Consider the following 21985-nt stretch of genomic DNA (forward strand, 5'->3'; position numbering starts at 1 on the left):
GCCAGATGTTCATTGTTAAAAGCATGGTGGGTGGGAAAGAAGAGTAGAAATGAAGATCATGGCTGGAGATTGGAGGAAGCAATAGTGACACTGACATAGATGACACATTGTGGCTTCAGCCAAAACAAATTTGTGATGAATGCTTGCTAAGATTTTCTTCCACAATGCTCTGTGGGTCCTGACGTGTAGAAATCTGTGGATTTGTGACTGGAGGGAAATTAGTAGACTAGGAAAGGACAAATCCTAGGGTTAGTAGGAAGACCAATTAGAAAATAACTATGGTCTGAGAAAGCAGAAAGGCTTGAGAAACTGCATTCATTCATTCATTTCACAATCTTTTATTGAGAATTTATTGCTTACTGGTTGTCTGCTAGGTTCTATAATACAAGGATAAGTGAGACTCTGCCCTGGAGTTATACATTAAACAGTGGCCAGGTTGTCACTAATTGTTAGGGAATGCTTGTATACAAATATGCCTTGGAAAAGTAGGTTCCAAGTGGTACCAGTTCTGTCTCATAATCAGGCAATAAGAGAAACAGAGAAAAACACTTAAGCTATTCAGACAGTAGGTAGATCCAAACAATCAAATGATGTACAACAGAGAATAATTATTGACAAAAACAGAGACCAAAGGTAGTAAGTGGGTGAGGGAGTAGTACATGATTCTGGAAGAGATGTTTGGGATGCAGGAGATCTGGGAGTCCAGGTTGAATTTGGCCATTGGAGAAATGCCAACCCTTGAGGTAAAAGAAAAGTTATAATTTGATATGGGGATTAAATTCTAGGGCCTTCACCCATCAGCTTCCATTCTTCATATGGATTGCAGGTACCTACCTAGAAGAGTTAACTGAGGGAGTGTGATGAAAGGATTAAAAATCCTTGGTTCAGCAACAAACTGACAGAGACCCAAGTTCATACAGTTTGGTTGGTCTAGGACCAATATTAATATTTTTATTGATGTATTTGGAAGGATAAATCAAGATAGGATAAATTAACTTGGTGAATAACACAAAGACCAAAAAGAAACAACTGACTTATGTTCTTGGTGATTATTTATTGTTTAGGTGTTTATTGCCTATCTTCTTCAAACTAGATTTTAAATTCCATGAGGGCAAGGACCTTGTCTGTCTTGTTCCTTGTTGTTTTCCCATCTCTTGGAACAGTACCTGCACATAATAGCTGCTGAGTAAATTGCTTATATTGTGTAAACAATGGCAATAGATTGTAACAAAGACTGACAGCAGTATGAGCCAGTGCTACAGCAGCAAAGCATTAACTCTGCATTGGGGTTTGGGGAGGCCTTCAGAAAGAAGGTGACATTTTAGTTTGGAGAGTGGGTACGATTTTGTGAGGTGGAATGGAAAGAGAAGAGTGTTCCAGAAATGATATAACACCATAAATAAAGGCAATGTATTATGAAGAGCATGGTATATTTGGCAGATAGTGAAAAGTTTATTTTTTGAACATTGATACTTTTAAAATGTGGACAGTATTAGTGGAAAGCAAGTTTCCTTCCATACAAGCATACTTTACTTTATGTTACAGTTGTGAAACAAGGACCATGGGGGAATGCAATAAATTCAATTGCTTTTAAAAGACATATGGAGTGAAATTCTTTTGTCGTGAGGATAAAATTGCCCATAGAGAATCTTTCCTGAAAAGCTTTTTCCTCCAAAGAGGACTGGTATATGGCTTTGGTCTAGCTTTTTCTAAGAGATTTATTTAAAGAAGTATGAAGAAACTGGTGAGTTGAAAGAAAAAGTAATGGTGGCCAATGCTTTTAACAATGATAAAAAATTAGATCAAGTGTTTAAGTTTATTTAATGTGAGGAGAGAACACAATCAATGTTCATCATTTAAGAATTATCACTAACCCAACCTTTCATTAAAACAGAATAGTAGAGGTGGAACCAGCAGAGACTTTTATTTGGTGAACATGTTCTGTGTAACAGGTACTTTGCAGACTTTGCCTCACTTAATTCTTACCATCTCCCAGAGAGACTGATGACCACCTCCATTTTACAGAAGAGGAAACAGAGGTACAGAATGGCTAGGTAACCTACATGGGTGGTAAATGACACTGACATCATGGTTGACTTCTAAGTTCATCCTCTTTCCCTGACCCTATGCTGCAAACGTTCTTCATTGAACATAATATACAATACCAAAGAAAGGAAGGCACAATTCACAGTGTGTGTGTGTGTGTGTGTGTGTGTGTGTGTGTGTTCTGGGCCAGGCAATATTTCCCAAATAGCTTCAGCCACGCTGTCTATAATTCATCCATTACAATTAACCCCTGGGTTAAGGTATTGTTTCTGAAGCCCTGGTTGAAATGCAGATATGTGACCTGGGAGGACTGACATGATCTCTCAATTACACCTAATTAAAGTGCTGGCTCTTTGAGAACTTGACCTGACTGGTCCAGGAATCGGGCAAGGCCCTGCGGGAACAGGAAAACAGATGACAGGTGGGTGTCGGTTGGGGGAATCACTCTGTGAGTCTGCAAAGGCTGGGGCTACACTAAAAACAAACTTTGACTTTCGTATAATTCTCTGGGGAGGGAGCGAAGAAGACACCTTGTCCTCTCATTCCAGGACTCTTCTGGAATCCCACTGACAAGTCTCTTGAGGTTCACTATATTCAGTCCCCCTCGTCGGGGGTGGGGCGGTCAACCCAAGAGCAAATAAACTGGACTGCTGCGAACTCTCCTCTCTATGCCCACAGTGACCGGTCCGCAGATTTAACCCTTTATACCCAGACTCCGGTGCAGGGACTGCGATCCCTTCCGCACCGGGCCCGCCACCCCGACTCAGGGACTGGGCATGCTCAGTCGCCACCCGCGTTGTGCTCCCAGGGAAACCTCTGCAAACCCTCCCCCGGCTTTCGGCTTCGGTAGTCGCCACTCACCCGGCAGTCTTCCCGGGTGTATCACAGCTTGCTCCCCTCCACGCGACCCAGATTCCAGCCCCGCCCCCGCCCCTCCCGCGCCCGCAGCCAGTGCGGCAGCCGCGGCCAGCCCTGGCCGTCCTCCGCACTGGGGACTGACCGTGTCGACCGCCGTTGCGGAGCGCGCAGACCGAGCGCCTGGGGAAGGCGGAGATGGAGACGTGACTGCCATGAACCAGGACCTGCTGAGTTTTCTGCTGCCTTCGGAATCCAGGTAGCAGAGCCTGGGACCGACCCTGGAGTAGCTGAGGGTCGAGGGGAAAATGTCCTTGGGGTGGAGAGAGGAGAGGACGCGAGGCACCGTGCTAGCTGCGCTGCGTTTGGGGCGCAGCAGAAATGTATGGTTGCGGACAGAGAGGGGATTTGAATGAAAGTGCACACTCTCTCAGAGCAGGGGCTTCGGGGTCACCTAGGACTGTAATTCCTCCCACCCAGTCTCTAAATTTAACACCCGCGGAGCTGCAGGTTGGCGCCAGAAGATGTTTGTATCTTGCCCCCCCCCCACCCCCCCGCAGGTCACCTAGCAACTGAACGCCCAGGGCTCTGAAGGAGGCATTCCCGGAACAGGCCAAAATGGGAGGAAGGGAGGCCTGGTCCGGGCCCTAGAGTTCCCCTGCCCCGCGGCCCTTGGGGCAGTGCGGGGCTGAGGGTTGGCGAGCCGCAGGGCTAGGGGTCATCCGCGCTGCCAACACGGAGGTGCTGCCTGGGAGCCAGAGCGCGGTTCCTCCACTAACTGCTGGGAAATTCCTCACTAATTCGAGCATCTCTCTTTCCTGGGCAGGTAGTATTGAACAGGCTGACGGGGAAGCGACTGCTGTTAAGAGCTGATAAAAGCAGAGTAGTGGAGTGTGGTGGTGGGATGTGGTGTTGTGAGCGCCTTTTTGTCCAAGTGTGGATGGGGGCTGCTCCTACTCACTGTGTTTCTCTGTTCAACCTCTAAGTGGCGAGTCCGGTAACACGCCTTATGAATATTTCAGGAAAGATCTCGCAGGCTCGCTAGCTTCAGATCAAGTTTAATGAATATGTTTGTCAGCCTTTCTCTTTTACAGACAGGTGGAAGCCGCGTGCTTTGAGCTTTCCAAATTTCATCCCTTTCCCATACCAACTAGGCAAAGGCGCTACTAACCCTCTGTGAGCTTTAAGTTGGAAACGTAAATTGAGTCTGTCATTTGGAGAGACCAATTTTGGGCAGGCATCCAGACATTGTTCTGCATCTCTGCAGTGTGTGCGGTAGCCTGACAACCGTCCTTAACTGGAGCTGCCAATATGGTGGAAAGCAAGTAGTGTGCTTGTGTTGGGATAAACCTCTTAATTCATTATCAATTTAGGGCACCAGGTAGTTACAACGGACTTAGTTATTGTCTCCCTAGAAGTCAGCTCTGAAACTAGTCTAGTTGAAATTTGAGGAAGGCACACTCTTGTATCCCTCTGCTTTGGGAGGCATTTCTTTCTCAATTCTTTCATGGGAATGAGAAATAGTGTGTTTTCAGTAATCACTGTCAAGAACACTGAAAGAAGAACGCATTAATATAGGGAACTTTCGGGATTGGGACAAGCTGTAGGGCATGTGTCCTTTCACTTTGGGTATAATTTCCATTGTACCATCACCATTAATCAGTAAACCAATACGCACAGCAGTTTTTGCTCTAAAATGATACTCCTTTGCAGAAGAAACTTGCTTTTTTCTCCGTTGGTGAGACAGGTGTGTCTCTGAACAACCTATGAGGTATTCCTCTGTTGACCAAGATTTCAAGCCTCCAAAATTTACAAGATTCTAAAAGAGGCAACCTTTTCCTCTTGCTAGCCAGTACACAGTCAAGCTGAAGCACTTGGATGGACAGATGTTTCACATTTAGGGGTGGCTTTTCCAACAAAGAGGGGTTGCAGTTACATCACAGGCTCCACTTCTGCTTCCTAGGCTGCTTCTCCCCAGCCTGTTAGTGAGAACTGTATGTCTCCCTGTGGTTGATTAATGAAGAAAGGAAATTCCAAAATGAAAGACTTGTCTATTTTCCTTATTGTGCTTTTCTGGTTTAATTAAAAATATAAATTTTTCAAAAATGGTTAATCACTAATTATTAATTCATGTAGCCAGGGCTTAACTCAGGCATAGTAATAACTCTATGACTATCAGCTTTCCAAGAGATATTGAACAGCATTGCAGTATTCTTTTTGCTAAAATTATTGATAGTGAATGGAATTCTATGAAATAGCAAAATAAGTGAAAATTTCACATAATGAATAACTTGTTCTGAAAGATGTGACTGAGATGCTCAGAGAGATACCTAGCTGTATTCACAGACATAAAATCTGGCCAACTGAGAAGTTTGCAGAGCTTGGGTGCAAACTGCCAGAAGCTCTAAAACAGTGTTCCTTGAGTCCTCTGAGAGTTTTTAGAGTTACTGGTAGAGTTGTGATATTTAGCAAACAAAAATACAGGTTGCCAGTTAACTTTGAATTTCAGATAAGCAATACATAATTGATTTTTGTATAAGTATGTCATGCACTATTTGGACTTGCTTATGCTAAAAAATCATTTATTGTTTATCTAAAATTCAATTTGGAATGGGTAGCCTGTATTTTACCTGGTAACTATAGACAGTGGAAATTTCTCATTTCTCTTTTTTGGGTCACGTAAGGGTTGAAGTATAAAGTGGAGCAGAAATAATATGCTGTTTTGCAATCTGGGACAAGCTTGGTTCCAGTTCAAACTATTGAAAATTGCTCATGCTTAGAAGTAAGTAATTTCAGTTCAACATATCTTTCTTGAGTACCAAGTACCTCTGCTTGCTAGGCTTCATGAGAGGTGCCAAAGATACAAAGATGAGTAGGAAAAGGGAGGGGGTCTACATCATGTCTGTGGGGTCCATGGGAGCCTGCGAGGGACACTGAATTCAGCTGGGCAGCTTTTGACAGGTCTGACCTTGAATAAGAAAGTGAGGTCTTATCCAGGGAGGAAAAGAGGGGGGAAAATTAATTCATATTTCATGGTGCAGAGCTGGATTTTACCTGATGGCCTCAGTTAGATGGCAGAGTGGCCTGCTGAGAATGAGGGAAGTAGGAGGGGATGCTAAAAGAAAGATTGAATAGTTGAACAGGGAAATGAAAAGAGACAAGTGTGGGGATTGGTAAATGGTACTTGAACGAATGCATCTCATTGCAGTTTAAAAAAAGTTCTAACCTTTGACTAGTACCCAAAGTTTTCCTTTAGGATTCTGCTGCCATCCTGGTTTTCTCGGGTAAAAGGTCAAACAATACTGGAATATAGTATTTTAAAGTTTGACTACTTTTATATAAAAGTAGATAATTAAATGTAATATTTGAGATGCTGACCAATATTCAGTTGCTTATGGCATATATTTCTGAAATAAAATAAGCAGATGTTTTGGTTTTAGCAAACCCATTGCTTCAAATAGAAAAAGATATGAAATTGCAATCACCTTCTGATTTGGTCCAGCTATCCTTAAGGAAGCAGATTCTGATGATGGAAAGAATGCAGATTTTACAGATATAGCACTACATGAAAATGACCATATGCTTATAGTACTAGAGAGAACCTACTCAGAATGCTGCAAATGCAATTAATTCCAAAAAAATTGTTCACCATTTACATTTATGTCTTTGTAGACCCAGCAGATCCTTTCACTTCTGATTAGCATAGGAAGTTTCCAGGCAAGTTGAAGTTCAAACTAGTGCAGTCCATGTAGAGAATAGTTCCTCATTTCTTGAAGATTCCAGTTTGCCAATAGCAAGCAAATAAAAATAAAATACCATTCTAGATTACACTCTGTCAACAGATCTATTTGTCTTAGGGACCATCTTCAGAAGAATCTCATATAGTTGAGTGTCCATATGTAAATTTTCACTTCATATTGTACAATAAGTTCTTGAAATCATGAGAATTACTCTGTGCTAAAAAGTATAATGAAGTAGTTAATTAGAATCTCTCTTATCAAATGATTATCCTTTAAATCAGAGTAGAAAACAATTCTATTTCAGGTATTAGTACTGATCCTCTTTATAGTCTGCCAAACATTCTGCCTTATAATTCTGGTAATACTGGTAATATTCTGGTAGTACATGAGAAAAATATTATTCTGGTAGTATATGAGATAAAAAATTTTAGCAACATATTGATGTTAAAATTTCAAGGCAATTACACCATAGGTTTTATTTTCAATGAGATTTCACCTGGATATGGCTTATTAAAGAAAGGCTTACTTGAGTGATCTTTAACGACAGCTTATGGACTATCACCCAGAGAGAGCTTTAACTGAAATTGTGTGCTCAATTTACATTCTAAGTCCTCAGTAAATAAGCTGAATTTAAAGATTCTGAAGATAGTATGTTCTCACATCCCAGGAACTTCTAACACTTTAGCTCACTTACACTAACCAAGAGCAAGTTTTATTATAGATCGGTTTCTGTGCTGTTAAAATGAAAGATATGCACATTTTAAAAAAGAATAGTTTGCCCACTCCAATCCTCTATGTCTATAAAATAAACACTAATTGTTACCACTTTATTCTTAATGAAATTAGACAATTTGCATGTTGTCTATGTACTCTCTATGATGTTTCAGATGCCGCAGAAATAATTAACAATTTTCTATATAGGATTTTTTTTTTTTTTTGCTTTTTTAATACCAAGCAAGATGATTGTAAATGCCTCAGGAGAGCTCATTAAGCTCTTTTAAAAATCAGTCTAAAGCAAGTGAATACCTGAAGATTCAAAGTCTTTACATAGCTTTTAAATGTAGTTTCCATTTTAATTATTGAGATTAGTACTTGGTTAATTAGAATGTTTGGTATAAGAGTTTATTTCATCGGCTGTAACTCCCCTTCCTATTTCCCTTGTACAAGTACATGGTTAAAAGCTGCTGTATGTTTTGAAGTTCTCATTCATGATTAAACTAATAATTTATTTATCCCACAGCTGCTTTGTGGTTTAGCAAATATCATCAATGACATCATAAACTCTGTTCCCTAATTTTTCTTGTATCTCCAGTTGGCATTATGAATATTTTAAGTGTGAGTCAATCTTTGGAATGAATTTATTGTGCGAATACATTTCTTCCTTTTCCCTTTAGAAATAGAATAAGAATGTTCTACCCTTCAGAATTTGGAAGCCAGATTATCTGAAGACTATATTCCAGGAGAACATTTACATTTTATTTGGTCTTAGAATCCATTTAAATTAGAAAGAAACTTAAAACAATTATTTTTCTTAAAAACTCATCTTTATTGTTGAATGTATTACAGATGTTTGTCCCTTTTTTCCCCATTAAGCCCTTCCTCCCCAATCCTGCCCCCTCCTGCCTTCCCCACACTATTGTCGATATCCATCGGTTATGCATGTATGCATAGAAGTTCTTTGGTTTATTTCATCCCACCCTCCCTCACCCTTCCCTTTGAAGTTCATCAGTCCAACAACCAATTTGTACTTCTTAATTCCTTCATCTTTTTCACCCATCCCCCCAGCCCTGACCCATCTGGCAAACAATAAAAAGTTCTCTATCTATGAGTCTGTTTCTGTTCTGCTTGCTCATTTTGTTTGTATATTAAATTGTTGATAGATATGTATTAATTGCCATTTTATTGTTCATGTTTTTGTTCTTCTTCACCTTTAAGAAGACCCTTCAACATTTCATATAATACTGGTTTGGTGGTGATGAATTCCTTTAACTTTTTCTTGTCTGGGAAACTCTTGATATGTACATAGATTCTAAATGACAGCTTTGCAGGATAGAGTAATCTTGGTTGTAGGTCATTGCTTTTTATCACCTTGAATATCTCTTGCCACTTCTTTCTGGCCTGCAAAGTTTCTTTTGAGAAATCAGCTGACAGTCTTATGGGAACTCCTTTGTAGGTAATGGACTGCTTTTCTCTTGCTGCTTTTAAGATTCTCTCTTTGTATTTAACCTTTGGCATTTTGATGATGATGTGTCTTGGTGTGTACCTCTTTGGATTCATCTTGTTTGGAACGCTCTGTGCTTCCTGGACTTGTATGTCTGTAAAACAATTATTTTTAATCAAGAAGTTTAATCATACATTTTCTTAAAATGGTAAACATTTATCAAAGCTGTTTTAATTAAAATGTATATTATGCACATCATTAGTAATAGTTTTAAAAGCCTATATTAAAATGCCTAGCATAGAATTTTTGTTTTTATGTTCTGTCTCATTTATATTGTAACCCAATATGTGAACCCAGTACATGAAAGTCAAGAGTTACAAAACAGAAGAGTTGGGTTATGGTATTTGCTTTACTAACAAGTTCTATGTTGCAGCAAAAATTTCTCCTACTATTCCTTTAAATTGTAGATAATCTAGAGTATCTAAAATAGAGCCAGGATCATAAAATTTTTACATCTACACAATCCTTCTGGGGACACATCTATCAATTAGGCTCCTAAGTAAAATGTATAAATGAGGTCTGGGATATGCTCTAATAGCTGAGTTGGTCAACTGTACCCAAAGAATGTTCTTAGGTATGGGATCCAACATAGAAGGTGGTTTCTGTTGGCCTGCTTCATAGCTCTTCCTTTGACTCTAACATTTCTACAATTTTATTAACCACTCAGATACACTTAGATCATATATATATCAGGTTTGCTGATAATGCAAAGCTCAAAGTACTAGTGAATTTGGGTGACAATCAGGATTAAACTTGATATCCCTTAGCCCAAAGCAAGGGCTAAAACTAAGATTATAATTTTAAAAGAATATATATTGGCTTCATTTAGATTCTAAAATCAGTTGCCCAATGACAGGGAGTGGAAGTCCTACCTTGACAACAGTTTGGATTGTTAAAAAATAATAATTTTAGTTTGCTTGAGCATTAACCAACAGTACATAAGAAATTAATGCGATCTTTGATTGGATTCATACAAGAACAGAGTCCATATAAAAAAGATCAGAAACAAACAATATAATACACTGTACTAAAGGTGATGCATTTTGGGCCATCTGTCAGGAATATAATAGGAATTAATGCTTTTATTGGGTAGTAAGTTGGCTCATATAACCTTAAAAATACCTCCTAAATCTGATTATGCCATTTAAATTGAGCTCCCAGGCACTTATACATGCATCTGCCAATATCTAATTCACCTTAGTAACATTTATGTAACATATAACTATTTAAATCCTTTCCTTAATTTATAATAAATATCCTTATTCTTTTCTATTTAATGCTTATTCCCTAGATAATTAATTAATCATCAATTAAAAGAAATGCATCTACTCTGTGACCACTACTGGGTTAATTAAATAGGCTGTTTCCAGGTGTTCTTCAACTATCTAAGATCTTGAAGTTCTTAGTTCAAAACTATAAGTAATTTGAATTGCCATAAAATAGGCATGTGTCCAGGTTCTAAAATAAGACTGCATAGTACACCTAATCAAATTAGACAAAGATGAAAAGTAAACGTGTTCACTCTGAGTATTCTGTGTGTACCAATTACTCTGCATTTTGTTTTGGCTTTCAATTATATTTGTTTATAGTATTAAGTGGACACTTGTCATTGCTTTGGAACACTGCCATCTCAACCCCTTGACCCTGTTGAGGGCTCTCCTACATATTGAGGCAGAGTCTACTCCCCACTATAGAATATAAAATTGCCAGATGCTTTCTTTCCCAGACATCCTAGCATCCTAAGCATGGGTCCGTGGCCCAGACTGCACTACAGATGTTCCAGTCAGCCACACCCCTTGACCAGTGCTGGTCCAGCTTGAGTCTGGACCTGGTGACAGCAGGAAAGGTGTCTATACTGAACTTGCTCTGTGCCATTCCAAGAGTTATTTTTTTTCTTTTTTCTTTTTTTTATCCTCACCCGAGGACATTCTTCCATTCTTTGTTCAGGTAGAGTGGGAGGGAGAGAGAGGAACAGAGAGAGAGGAGAGAAACATCGATGTGAAGGGACACATCGAGTGGCTGCCACCCACACGACCAACCAGGGCCGGGGACAAACTGCAACCGAGGTACGTGCCCTTAGCGGGAACCGAACCCGGGTCTCTCCGGACCGCAGGCTGACGCTCTAACCGCTGAGCCAAACCGGCCAGGGCCCAAGAGTTATTTTTGACTATGTAACCTCTAAACCCAGTTCTCTAGGCCTCCTGGAAGTGCTGTGGGTTACCTTTAGAACAAAGTTTGTTTCTGCTTATATGTTTTGTGATAATAAACCTTGACTGGTACAGGGTGCAAGTCCATGCTTATGTTGGCATGTTAGTCACTAGGAACTATTGAGTACAAAAGGAAATGTTTATTCATTCTCTGAGTATTTCTGGAACAAGTCACTCTGCTTGGCATTGGATAGAAGGAGAGGCACACAAAGCTGGTATTTTCAAATTAGTGCTGTGGAGACAAGGAGGAAGAGGTAGGAATACCACTGGCAAACTAAGGTGTAGGCAGATATCCTTATGTGGATCTCCTGATTTGAAAGACTGATTTAGTGTAAGGATAAGAAAGGATACTTTGGAGGGGAAACACTTTTTCATTAATTTCAAGAGTCAAAATTTTTCATCTTAACATTTATGAAATTAGAACACATTATTAGAGTGTGTCATGTTTTAATTGACATTTTTTCTTCTCATCCCAGCTACTGTATTTCACCAAATCTAAGATGTCAGTGACATACACCATTACATTTCATTTCTTATTTTGCCAATAAGAAAAAAAAACTGGCAATTAATTACTAAAAAAAAATGACAATGCCTAACATCATACTTGGGTCTCTAGAGTAGAACATTTAAAAAGACCCTAAAGTGCCCACATTCATCCAAATCCAGTAGAGGGAGCCACAACCAGCAGAACACCAGCAACCACAGGGAAAATTGGAAATGCTCCAAAACCCACTGAGACAGCCAAAATGGTGAAACAAAGAAACAAATCCCAAATGAAAAAACAAGATAATTCAACAGAAGACGAAATAAATGAAAGAGAATGGAGCAAAGTATCAAATATAGAGTTCAGAGTAATAATCATGAGGACGCTCAACAGCATGAGTAAAGATATAGAAGCATTGAAAACCAACTAATTGGAAATGAAGAATGATATAGCAGAAATAAATAACACATTGGAAGGAGGCCAAGGCTAGGATCAGTTAGAAGACAGGGTAAACAAAATCACCCAATCAGACAACCAAAAGGAAAAATCAATTAAAAAACAGGAAGACAGCCTAAGAGAACTGTGGGACAGCTGGAAACACAACAATATCTGCACCATAAGAATTCCAAAAAGAGAAGTAAATGAGCAAGGGTTAGAGAATATAGTTGAAGAAACAGTGACAGAAAACTTCCCTAACTTGGTGAAGGAAAAAGGCATACAAGTATAAGAAGTACAAAGAGCCCCAAACAAACCCACACCAAGACACATAATAATTAAAATGTCAAACATTAAAGACAAAGAGAGAATCCTAATGGCAGCAACAGGTTACCTACAAAGGAACTCCCATAAAGCTATCAGCTGACTTCTCAACAGAAACACTAGCCCTGGCCAGTTTTGCTCGGTGGTTAGAGTGTCAGCCCATGGTTAGAGTTCTGGGTTTGGTTCCCACTAAGGGCACGTACCTCAGTTGCAGTTTGTCCCTGGCCCTTCTTGGGGTCGTGTGAATGGCAACCACTTGATTTGTTTCACATCAATATTTCTCTCTCTCTCCCTTCTTCTCTTTCTTCCCCTCTATCTGAAGGTAAATGCAAAAAATGTCCTTGGGTGGGTATAAAAACAAACAAACAAACAAACAAAAAAACAAACAAAAAAACACTACAGGCCAGAAGGGAATGGCATGAAGGAATCAAGGTAATGAAAAACAGGGATCTGAATCCAAGACTACTGTATCCAGCAAGGCTATCATTCAAACTAGAAGGCCAAATAAAGAGCTTCCCAGTCAAAACAAAAAAAAAGGCTCAGGAAATATGTTAGCATCTATCCAGCACTGCAAGAAATGTTAAAAGGACTGCTGTAACTAGTAGAAGTAGGAAGAAAAATATAACTACAATTAACCAAAATGACAATAAATAAGTACATATCAATAATAAGCTTAAATGTAAATGGATTGAACTCTCCAATCAAAAGACACAGAGTAGCTAATTGGACAAGAAAGTATGACTCATATATATGTTGTTTACAAGAGACCCACCTCACAACAAAAGACTTACATAGGTTGAAAGTAAAAGGATAAAAAAAAAAATCTTCCCAGAAAACTGAAAGGAAAAAAGACCTGGAGTAGCAATAGTCATATCCAATAAAATAAACTTCAAAATGAAGGCCATAACTAGAGACAAAGAAGGCCACACTACATAATATTGAAAGGATCTATCTATCCAACAAAAAGATATAACCTTGGTAAACATATATGCACCAAAAGATATTTAAAACCTTCTGGAGGACTACAAGGGAGAAGTTGACAGCAATACAATCATAGAAGGGGATTTCAACACCCCACTGACATCACTGGATAGATCTCCTAGACAAAAAATTAAGGATACAGAGACTCTAAATGACGCACCAGATCAAGAGGATTTAATACACATCTACAGAGAATTACACCCCAAAACGGCAGAATTCACATTCTTCTCAAGTGCAAATGGGACATTCTCAAAGATAGACCACATGTTAGGACACAAACTAAGTCTCTAGAAGTTCAAGAAAATGAAAATCGTATCAAGCATCTTCTCAGATCGTAATGGCATGAAAGTAGAAATAAATTACAACAAAAACATTTAAACACATGGAGGCTAAATAGCATGTTATTAAACAATGAATGGATTACAAAAGAGATCAAGGAAGAAATTAAAAACTTCCTGGAAATCAATGAAAGTTACCACACAACAACACAAAATCTATGGGATGAAGCAAAAGCAGTCCTGAGAGGGAAGTTCATAGCACTACAGGCCTACCTCAGGAAACAAGAAAAATTTCTAACTGACTATCTAACATCACAACTTAAAGGATTAGAAAGCAAGCAAAAAGAAAACCCCAGAGCAAGTAGAAGAAAAAATATAGTAAAGATCAGAGCACAAATAAACAACATAGAGACTGAAAAAAAACATTCAAAAGATTAATAAAACAAAGAGCTGGTTCTTTGAAAAAATAAACTAGATTGATGGACCTTTAGCTAGACACACCAAGAAACAAAAAAAGAGGACAGAAATAAACAAAATCAGAAATGAAAGAGTAGAGGTAACAACTAACACCACAGAAATACAAAGGATTATTAACAAATACTATGAACAATTATACACCAAAAATTGGACAATCTAGGCAAAATGGACAAATTTCTAGAAACACATAGTCTCCCAAAACTGATGCAGGAAGAGATAGAAAACTTGAATAGACTGATAACAACTAAGAAAACTAAAGATGTAATCAAGACTCTCCCAGAAAACAAAAGCTCAGGCCCAGACACCTTCACAGGGCAGCTCTACAAAATATTCAAAGAAAAACAAACACCCATTCTTCTCAAACTATTCCAAAAAATTCAAGAAGAAGGAAGACTTCTAAACTCAGAATAATTCTAATTCCAAAACCAGATAAAGACACTACAAAGAAAGAAAACTACAGGCCAGTATCCCTGATGAACATAGATGTCAAAATCCTTAACAAAATATTAGCAAATTGAATCCAACAATACATCAAAAAAATTATTCACCATGACCAAGTGGGATTTATTCCAGGGATGCAAGTCTGGTACAATATTAACAAATCAATAAACGCGAAATACCACATTAACAAAAAAAAAGGATAAAAACCATATCATCATATCAATAGATGCTGAAAAAGCATTAGACAAAATCCAGCACCCTTTTCTTTTCTTTTCTTTTCTTTTCTTTTCTTTTCTTTTCTTTTCTTTTCTTTTCTTTTCTTTTCTTTTCTTTTCTTTTCTTTTCTTTTCTTTCTTTTCTTTCTTTCTTTCTTTTTTTTTTTTTTGGTACATGCCCCTAGCGGGAACCACACCCAGGACTCTCTGGTCCACAGGCCAATGCTTAAACCACTGAGCCAAACTGGCCAGGGGGAGCACCCATTTCTGATAAAAACTGTTCAGCAATGTAGGGATAGAAGAATTATATCTTGACAAAATAAAGGCCATATATGAAAAACCTACAGCCAACATCATACTCAATGGGCAAAAACTAAAAGCATTTCCCTTAAGAACAGGAACAAGACAGGGGTGCCTACTTTTGCCACTCTTATTTAACATAGTACTGGAAGTCTTAGCCACAGCAATTAGACATGAAGAAAAAATAAAAGGGATCCAAATTGGAAAGGAAGAAGTGCAACTGTCATTATTTGCAGATGACATGATATTGTACATAGAAAACCCTAAACACTCCATCAAAAATTTATTAGATTTAATAAATGAATTTGGCAAAGCAGCAGGATACAAAATTAACATCAAGGAATCAATGGCATTCTTATACACCAATAATGAACTCACAGAAAGAGAAACTAAAATACAATCCCATTTATCATTGTGGCAAAAGAATTAAGATGGAAGCCTATACCTTGTTCATGGATTGGAAGAACTGACATCATTAAAATGTCCATACTACCCGAAGCAATCAATAGATTCAATGTAATCCCCATTAAAATACCAACAATAGCCCTGGTCAGTTTGGCTCAGCAGTTGGAGTATCGACCTGTGGACCAAAGAGTCCCAGGATTGGTTCTCGCTAGGGGCATATAAAAAAAATTAAAAATGCCAACAATATATTTCACAGAACTAGAACAAAAACTTCAAAAGTTTATATGGAATCTAAAAAGACTCTGAATAGCCCTGGCCAGTTTGGCTCAGCGGGTAGAACGTCGGCCTGTGGTCTAGAGAGACCTGGGTTCGGTTCCCGCTAAGGGCACGTATCTCGGTTGCAGTTTGTCCCCGGTGTGGGTGGCAGCAACTCAATGTGTACCTTTCATGTTGATGTTTCTCTCTCTCTCTCTTCCTCTCCCTCCCATTCTATGTGAACAAAAAATGAAAAAATATCCTCAGGTGAGGATAAAAAAAAAAAAAGAAAGACCCTGAATAGCCACAGCAATCTTGAAAAAGAAGAACAAAGTTGGAGAGATCACATTACCAGATTTCAGGTTATACTACAAAGCCACTGTAATCAAAACAGCCTGGTACTGGCACAAGAACAGGCATAGAGATCAATGGAACAGAGCAGAGAACCCAGAAATTGACCCAAGATATTATGCTCAATTTATATTTGACAAAGATGGCAAGAGCATACAATGGAGTAAAGACAGCCTCTTTAATAAATGGTGTTGGGCCCTGGCCAGTTTAGCTTAGCAGTTAGAGTGTCAGCCTGCGGTCCAGAGAGTTTTGCATTCAGTTCCTGCTAAGGGCATGTACCTCGGTTGCAGTTTGTCCCCTGCCCTGGTTGGGTTGTGTGGGAGGCAGCCACTCAATGTGTGTGTCCCTTTACGTCGATATTTCTCTCTCTCTCTCTCTCTCTCTCTCTCTCTCTCTCTCTCTCTCTCTCTCTCTTCCTTCCTCTCTCTCCTTCCCATTCTGTCTGAACAAAAAAATGTCCTCCAGTGAGGATAAAAAAATAAATAAAATAAAATAAATGGTGTTGGGAATATTGGACAGCTACGTGCAAAAAAATAAAACTAGACCAACTTACACCATACACAAGAATAAACTCAAAATGGATAAAAGATTTAAATGTGACTTGTGAATCCATAAAAATCATAAAAGAAAATGTAGGCAACAAAATTTTAGACATCACACGCAGCAGAATTTTAACTGATACAACACCCAAGGCAAGAGAAACAAAGGAAAATATTAATACATGGGACTACATCAAACTAAAATGCTTCTGCACAGTAAAAGAAAAAACCATCATAATGGAAAGGGAACCCACTATATGGGAGAGCATAATTGCCAACAATACATACGATAAGGGGCTAATTTCCAAAATATGTAGAGTACCCATACAACTCAAGAAAAGGAAGACCCAATTGCCCAATTAAAAAATGGGCAGAGGACCTAAAAAGATACCTTTCCAAACAGGACATGCAAATGGTTAAGAGACATATGAAAAAATGCTCAACAGCACTAATCATCAGAGAGATGCAAATTAAAACAACAATGAGGTATCACCTCATGCCTGCCAGAATAGCTGCCATCAACAAATTATCAAACAAGAAGTGCTGGTAAGGGTATGGAGAAAAAGGGAACTCTAGTACATTGCTTGTAGGAATGCAGGCTGGTGCAGCCACTATGGAAAACAATATGGTGTTACCTCAAAAAATTAAAAATTGACCTTCCATTTGACCTAGTGATCCACTTCTAGGAATATATCCTAAGAAGCCTTAAACACCAATCAGAAAGACTATGTGTACCCCTATGTTCATAGCAGCACTATTTACAATTGCTAAGACATGGAAAAAGCCCAATGTCCATCAGTAGATGAGTCAATAAAAAAGCGGTGGTACATATACACAATGGAACATTATGCAGCTGTAAGAATGAAATATCTCGTATCCTTTGAGATGACGTGGAGAGACCTGAAGAGTATCATGCAAAGCAAAATAAGCCAGTCAGAGGAAGACAAATACCACATGATCTCACTTGTTTGTGGAATATAATGAACAAAAAAGCTGATGAACAAAACAGACCCAGAGACATAGAAGGGAGTACGGTTCAGACTGACAAACTTCAGGGGAGGGGCACAGAGGGAGGGATGAGATAAATCAAATAACTTACATGCATGTATGTGTAACCAATGGACATAGACAAGAATGCTTGAAGGGGAGGCTATGGTGGAGGGTGTCTGGAGGGGAATAAAATAAAATAAATAAAAAGTCCCTAAGATGCTGGCTGGTGAGGCTCCGTAGTTGAGCATCTACCGATACACCAAGAGGTCACCAGTTCAATTCCCGGTCAGGGCACATGCCCAGGTTGTGGGCCCAATCTCCTGTGGGAGACATGCAGGAGGTGGCCAGTCGATGTTCTCTCTCACTGATGTTTCTCTTTCTCTCTCTCTCTCCTCCCTTTCTCTCTCTCTAAAATAAATAAAAGGAAAAAATAAAAATAAAAAGACCCTATGAGAACTAAGTCAGTCATGGAAATAGTGTGTATTAAATATCAAATACTGGTTTATTATTGTGGTTAAACAACAAAGTTGTTAAACAATAATAGATTTATGTCTAATTTCTATTACAAACAAATTCTGATGCTAATCATTATGGCTTTGCCTGGCTATAAAAATGCCTAGTATGCTTATAGTGATTATCAAATTTGTGGATGGCATCTTTTTTTGGTAATTTTTTTAAAATTTCAAATATATGCAAAAGTAGACAGAAGAGTATAATGGACCCCAATATTCAATAATCATCAACTCATGACCAGCTCTTTGATTTCTAATTCTACTTTCTATCCATCCCATTTTATTTTAGACCAAATCCTACCATTTGTAAATATTTAAGTATGTATCTCTAAAATACAGTGACTTTTCAAAGACACATAATCAAATATCATTATTATATTCTTGAAAAAATCTATAATTTGTGGCAATTTTTGGATTCATTTTAATTAGGTCTTTGGAGGTTTTTCAAAAGAAAACCAATTTATGTCCACTTTGGTGTCCACTGATTTTTTTAAAGGACATTTAAATTATACTGCAGGCCATATCATAGCTCTGTAACACCTACCTTGATTTTCCATTCTACAATTTCTTTAGAATATGTTCTCTAGTTGAGGATTTGCATAAAGAATATATTGCTGTCTTGCTATCTCCAAAGCAATCTTTAGAAAAGTCATATCTATTCCTTTGTTATTTTTGTTCTCAAAAGAAGGATTCATAATTATTGTATCAAATGATTTGGACATTGTTAGATAATGAGCACACATCATTTTGAACCATGTCAACATTTGTTAACTCAAACTGTTCCATTTTCCTATTAAAAATATTTCCAGTGCATCTTCATCTACATCAGATTCAAACACAACCTGCAATGTAATGTGGGCTTTTTGAATCCATCCACTTGTTTCAGGCACAACTTTCTGGTACCTTGAGCCTTAGTTCTTTTCTTTTCTTTTTTTTTTTTTAAGTGGGTTCACAGTGTTTAATGCACTGGGCCCCAGGAGGCTGGAAGTACCACTCTGTCTGTGTCAACTTTTTAAAATTTAAGTTTTGGTTTGAGCAAAGCAATACTTACACATCATTTAGGACAGTATAAAAACATTATAATGAAAAATAGCAGTCTTCTTGCCCTAATTCACCTCCATTCCAGATTTGTTTCTGAGAAACACCCACTTTATTTTTTGTACCTGCTTCTTCTGGGGTGTTCCACCTTTCTTCTAAATAATCTGCTTATACTGCTATTTCTCAATATTTTTAAGTATCGGATCCATTGATTTTTCTTCTATAGAAGTGAAATTTTAACTTTCATACCTGATCTTTCTTCCTTATACCCATATACTTCTCTTTCCTTAATTCTCCCAATATCACTATTTTTGATTAAATATTTAATGTTTAATTTGATAATATAAATTTTATTTACAGTTGATTATATTTTCTCTTTGTACAGTTTTTGTCTTCCAAATAATTAGTAATTGACCTGTTTTTATTTGCCTATTTTTCTATTATGTATATCACAAAATTATCCCCAAACCAATATAACTTATAAATATTTTTTCTATACGCTCATACATGATAAATAATGTCAGTGCCATTTTTTCATGGAGACATTTTTTTCTTAAGCCTCATTCATCATCATTCTGGGAATTCCATTCACTTTTCTTCAATATGGAAACTTCTAATTCCTGGGTCCAATTTCTTTCTCATTTTCCACCTTCATTTTGGTAGAATGTTTCATTCAGAAGTTCCTGAAAAGGTGTGCAGAAAGCTTTGTATGTTGACATTTTCTTCATTCTCCCCTTATACTTAATATTTTGGCTGGTTATAGAAATCTAACTTGGGAAAAAAAATTTTTTTTCTCATAGTTTTTATTCTTGCTTTCATGTTCCTACTGACAAATTGGATGCTTCTGATTCCTAACCCTTTGTATATAACCTGTTTGTTTTCTTTTCCCCTCTGGAAACTTTATGTTGTGAAATTTCATCATGACATACTTTGGTGAGGATCTCTTGTCATTTAAGGAACTTGGTATCTGTGGGCCTTTTAGACCTGGAGAATCATGTTCTTTAGTTCTTGGAGTATTTCTTGTATAACAATCATATGACCTTCTTAGCAAAATATTTCACCTAACACATACTACTATAAATAATATGTACCCTCCCACCTGTAAAAAAGAGAGTTTCATGCAATCAATGATCAAAATTTTGTTGCACATCTGTGAAGAGTCTATAAAACTACAACATGTTGGCTAGGAACCCTTGCCTTAGACTATAGTCTTGTTCAGTATGACAGTCTTGTTCATTTGAGACAGCTCAAACCTTCTCCACTAGCTTCAGAATGGCATTAGATTCCATGTATTAGATCTGTAAGACTCCCACTCCTTGAGAGCCAAGATTATATCTTATTGTGTGCTTCCAATGCCTAGAAAGTACTGAACATAAATTCACAATAAATGTTCATTGACTACAATTAAGAGCTGAAGTCTTTTCCTACCAACTGGCTACCTAGCCTTGGACAAGTCATTTGTTAGAAAAGGTTGAGCAAGAGAAGCCCAAGAGAGAAGTTCACATAGGAGAGGTATAGAGGAAGAAAGAGTTGAGAATGGAACACTGGAAAACAACTACACTTAAAAGGCTGGTGTGGTTCAGTGGATTGAGTGTCATTCCATGGACTGAAAGTTCTTGGTTCGATTCCCAGTCAGGGCACATGCCCAGGAGGTTGCAGGCTCAGTACCCAGTGTGGGTTGTGCAGGAGGCAGCCAATCAAGGTTTCTCTCTCACACCAATACTTCTCTCTTTCTCTTTCTTCCTCTCTCTTTAAGAATGTAATAAAAATATTAATAATAAAAAAAAAGAAAGAAAGCAGAGGAAGAATGGAAGATAGATGGAACACCAGGGAACATGGGACCATGAAAGCCAAATGTGGGTCTTTCCAGAAGCAGCATCACATGAAATCACATCAAATAGGATAAGGACAGGAAAGTACAGCTTGGACTAGACAATGCTCTGCTTTCAACCAAGCATTTACATACTCTTTGTGTGGATAAGGAGTACTTACCACTCCTGAGATGTTATGGTCAGAACTGTCTTTGTAGTATAAGGAAGTTGTCTTGAGCCCTGTGTATGTGTGAGACTGTGTATGTATGTGAATTGTGTATGTTGTGTGTGTGTAGTGGAGACATTGCAATAGGGGAAGGGAACCAGAGTCCAGAGACTATGCAGTAAGCAATTGGGAAGATCTCCAGTGAGGCTAAGAAGGACATGAGTTGCTCATGTGGAATCAATCTATAACATATCATGGAATTACTTAATTAACCTGGTTTAACCTGAATGTTGAATTATGGAAAAAGAATCTTCTAGTGTGATTTGCTTCAGGCCTTCAATGTTCTTTGTCATCAGCCACTGGATTCTTATGCAGAAATAGCATAGCCTGGAATTTGAAAATAAGTAGGTTTCAGCCTTACTATATTACAATTCAAAGATGCTTTATTTATTTATTTATTTATTTTTTACATCACTGAAACAGGATGTAGCATAATTTAATTAGCAACATTTTATTTTTTACTTTTTTTTTTTTTTTATCCTCACCCGAGGACATTTTTCCATTTTTTGTTCAGGTAGAGTAGGAGAGGGAGAGAGGAACAGAGAGAGAGAGAAACATCGACGTGAAGGGACACATCGAGTGGCTGCCACCCGCACGACTGAGCAGAGCTGGGGACAAACTGCAACCGAGGTACATGCCCTTAGCGGGAACCGAACCCGGGTCTCTCGGGACCGCAGGCAGACGCTCTAACCGCTGAGCCAAACCGGCCAGGGCTTTATTTTTTACTTTAAGGACGCATGACATAATGGTGCATTTTACCACTGATGGCACTGCTGCAATACCAAGGGAAAAAATAAAATAATATTCACTCAGTTTACAACTATTTTTTTATGTTTTATAGTATAAGTTGTGCA

General features: G+C 38.2%; 1 protein-coding gene across 2 annotated transcripts in view; it reads left to right on the forward strand.

Moving 5' to 3' along the window:
- Positions 1-2996: 2996 nt before the first annotated feature.
- ELMOD1 (ELMO domain containing 1) overlaps positions 2997-21985 on the forward strand; it is a 118146-nt gene continuing 99157 nt past the window's right edge. Inside the window, exon 1 of one of the 2 annotated variants that reach the window (XM_036258662.1) lies at positions 2997-3160. The gene's annotated coding sequence lies outside the window, so the exon portion shown is untranslated. Of the gene's footprint in view, positions 3161-3674; positions 3728-21985 lie in introns of those variants that run through there. The other variant, XM_036258663.1, reaches the window with a different exon arrangement.

The sequence above is a fragment of the Molossus molossus genome, unplaced genomic scaffold (genome assembly GCF_014108415.1).
Source record: "Molossus molossus isolate mMolMol1 unplaced genomic scaffold, mMolMol1.p scaffold_m16_p_13, whole genome shotgun sequence".
NCBI lineage: Eukaryota > Metazoa > Chordata > Mammalia > Chiroptera > Molossidae > Molossus > Molossus molossus.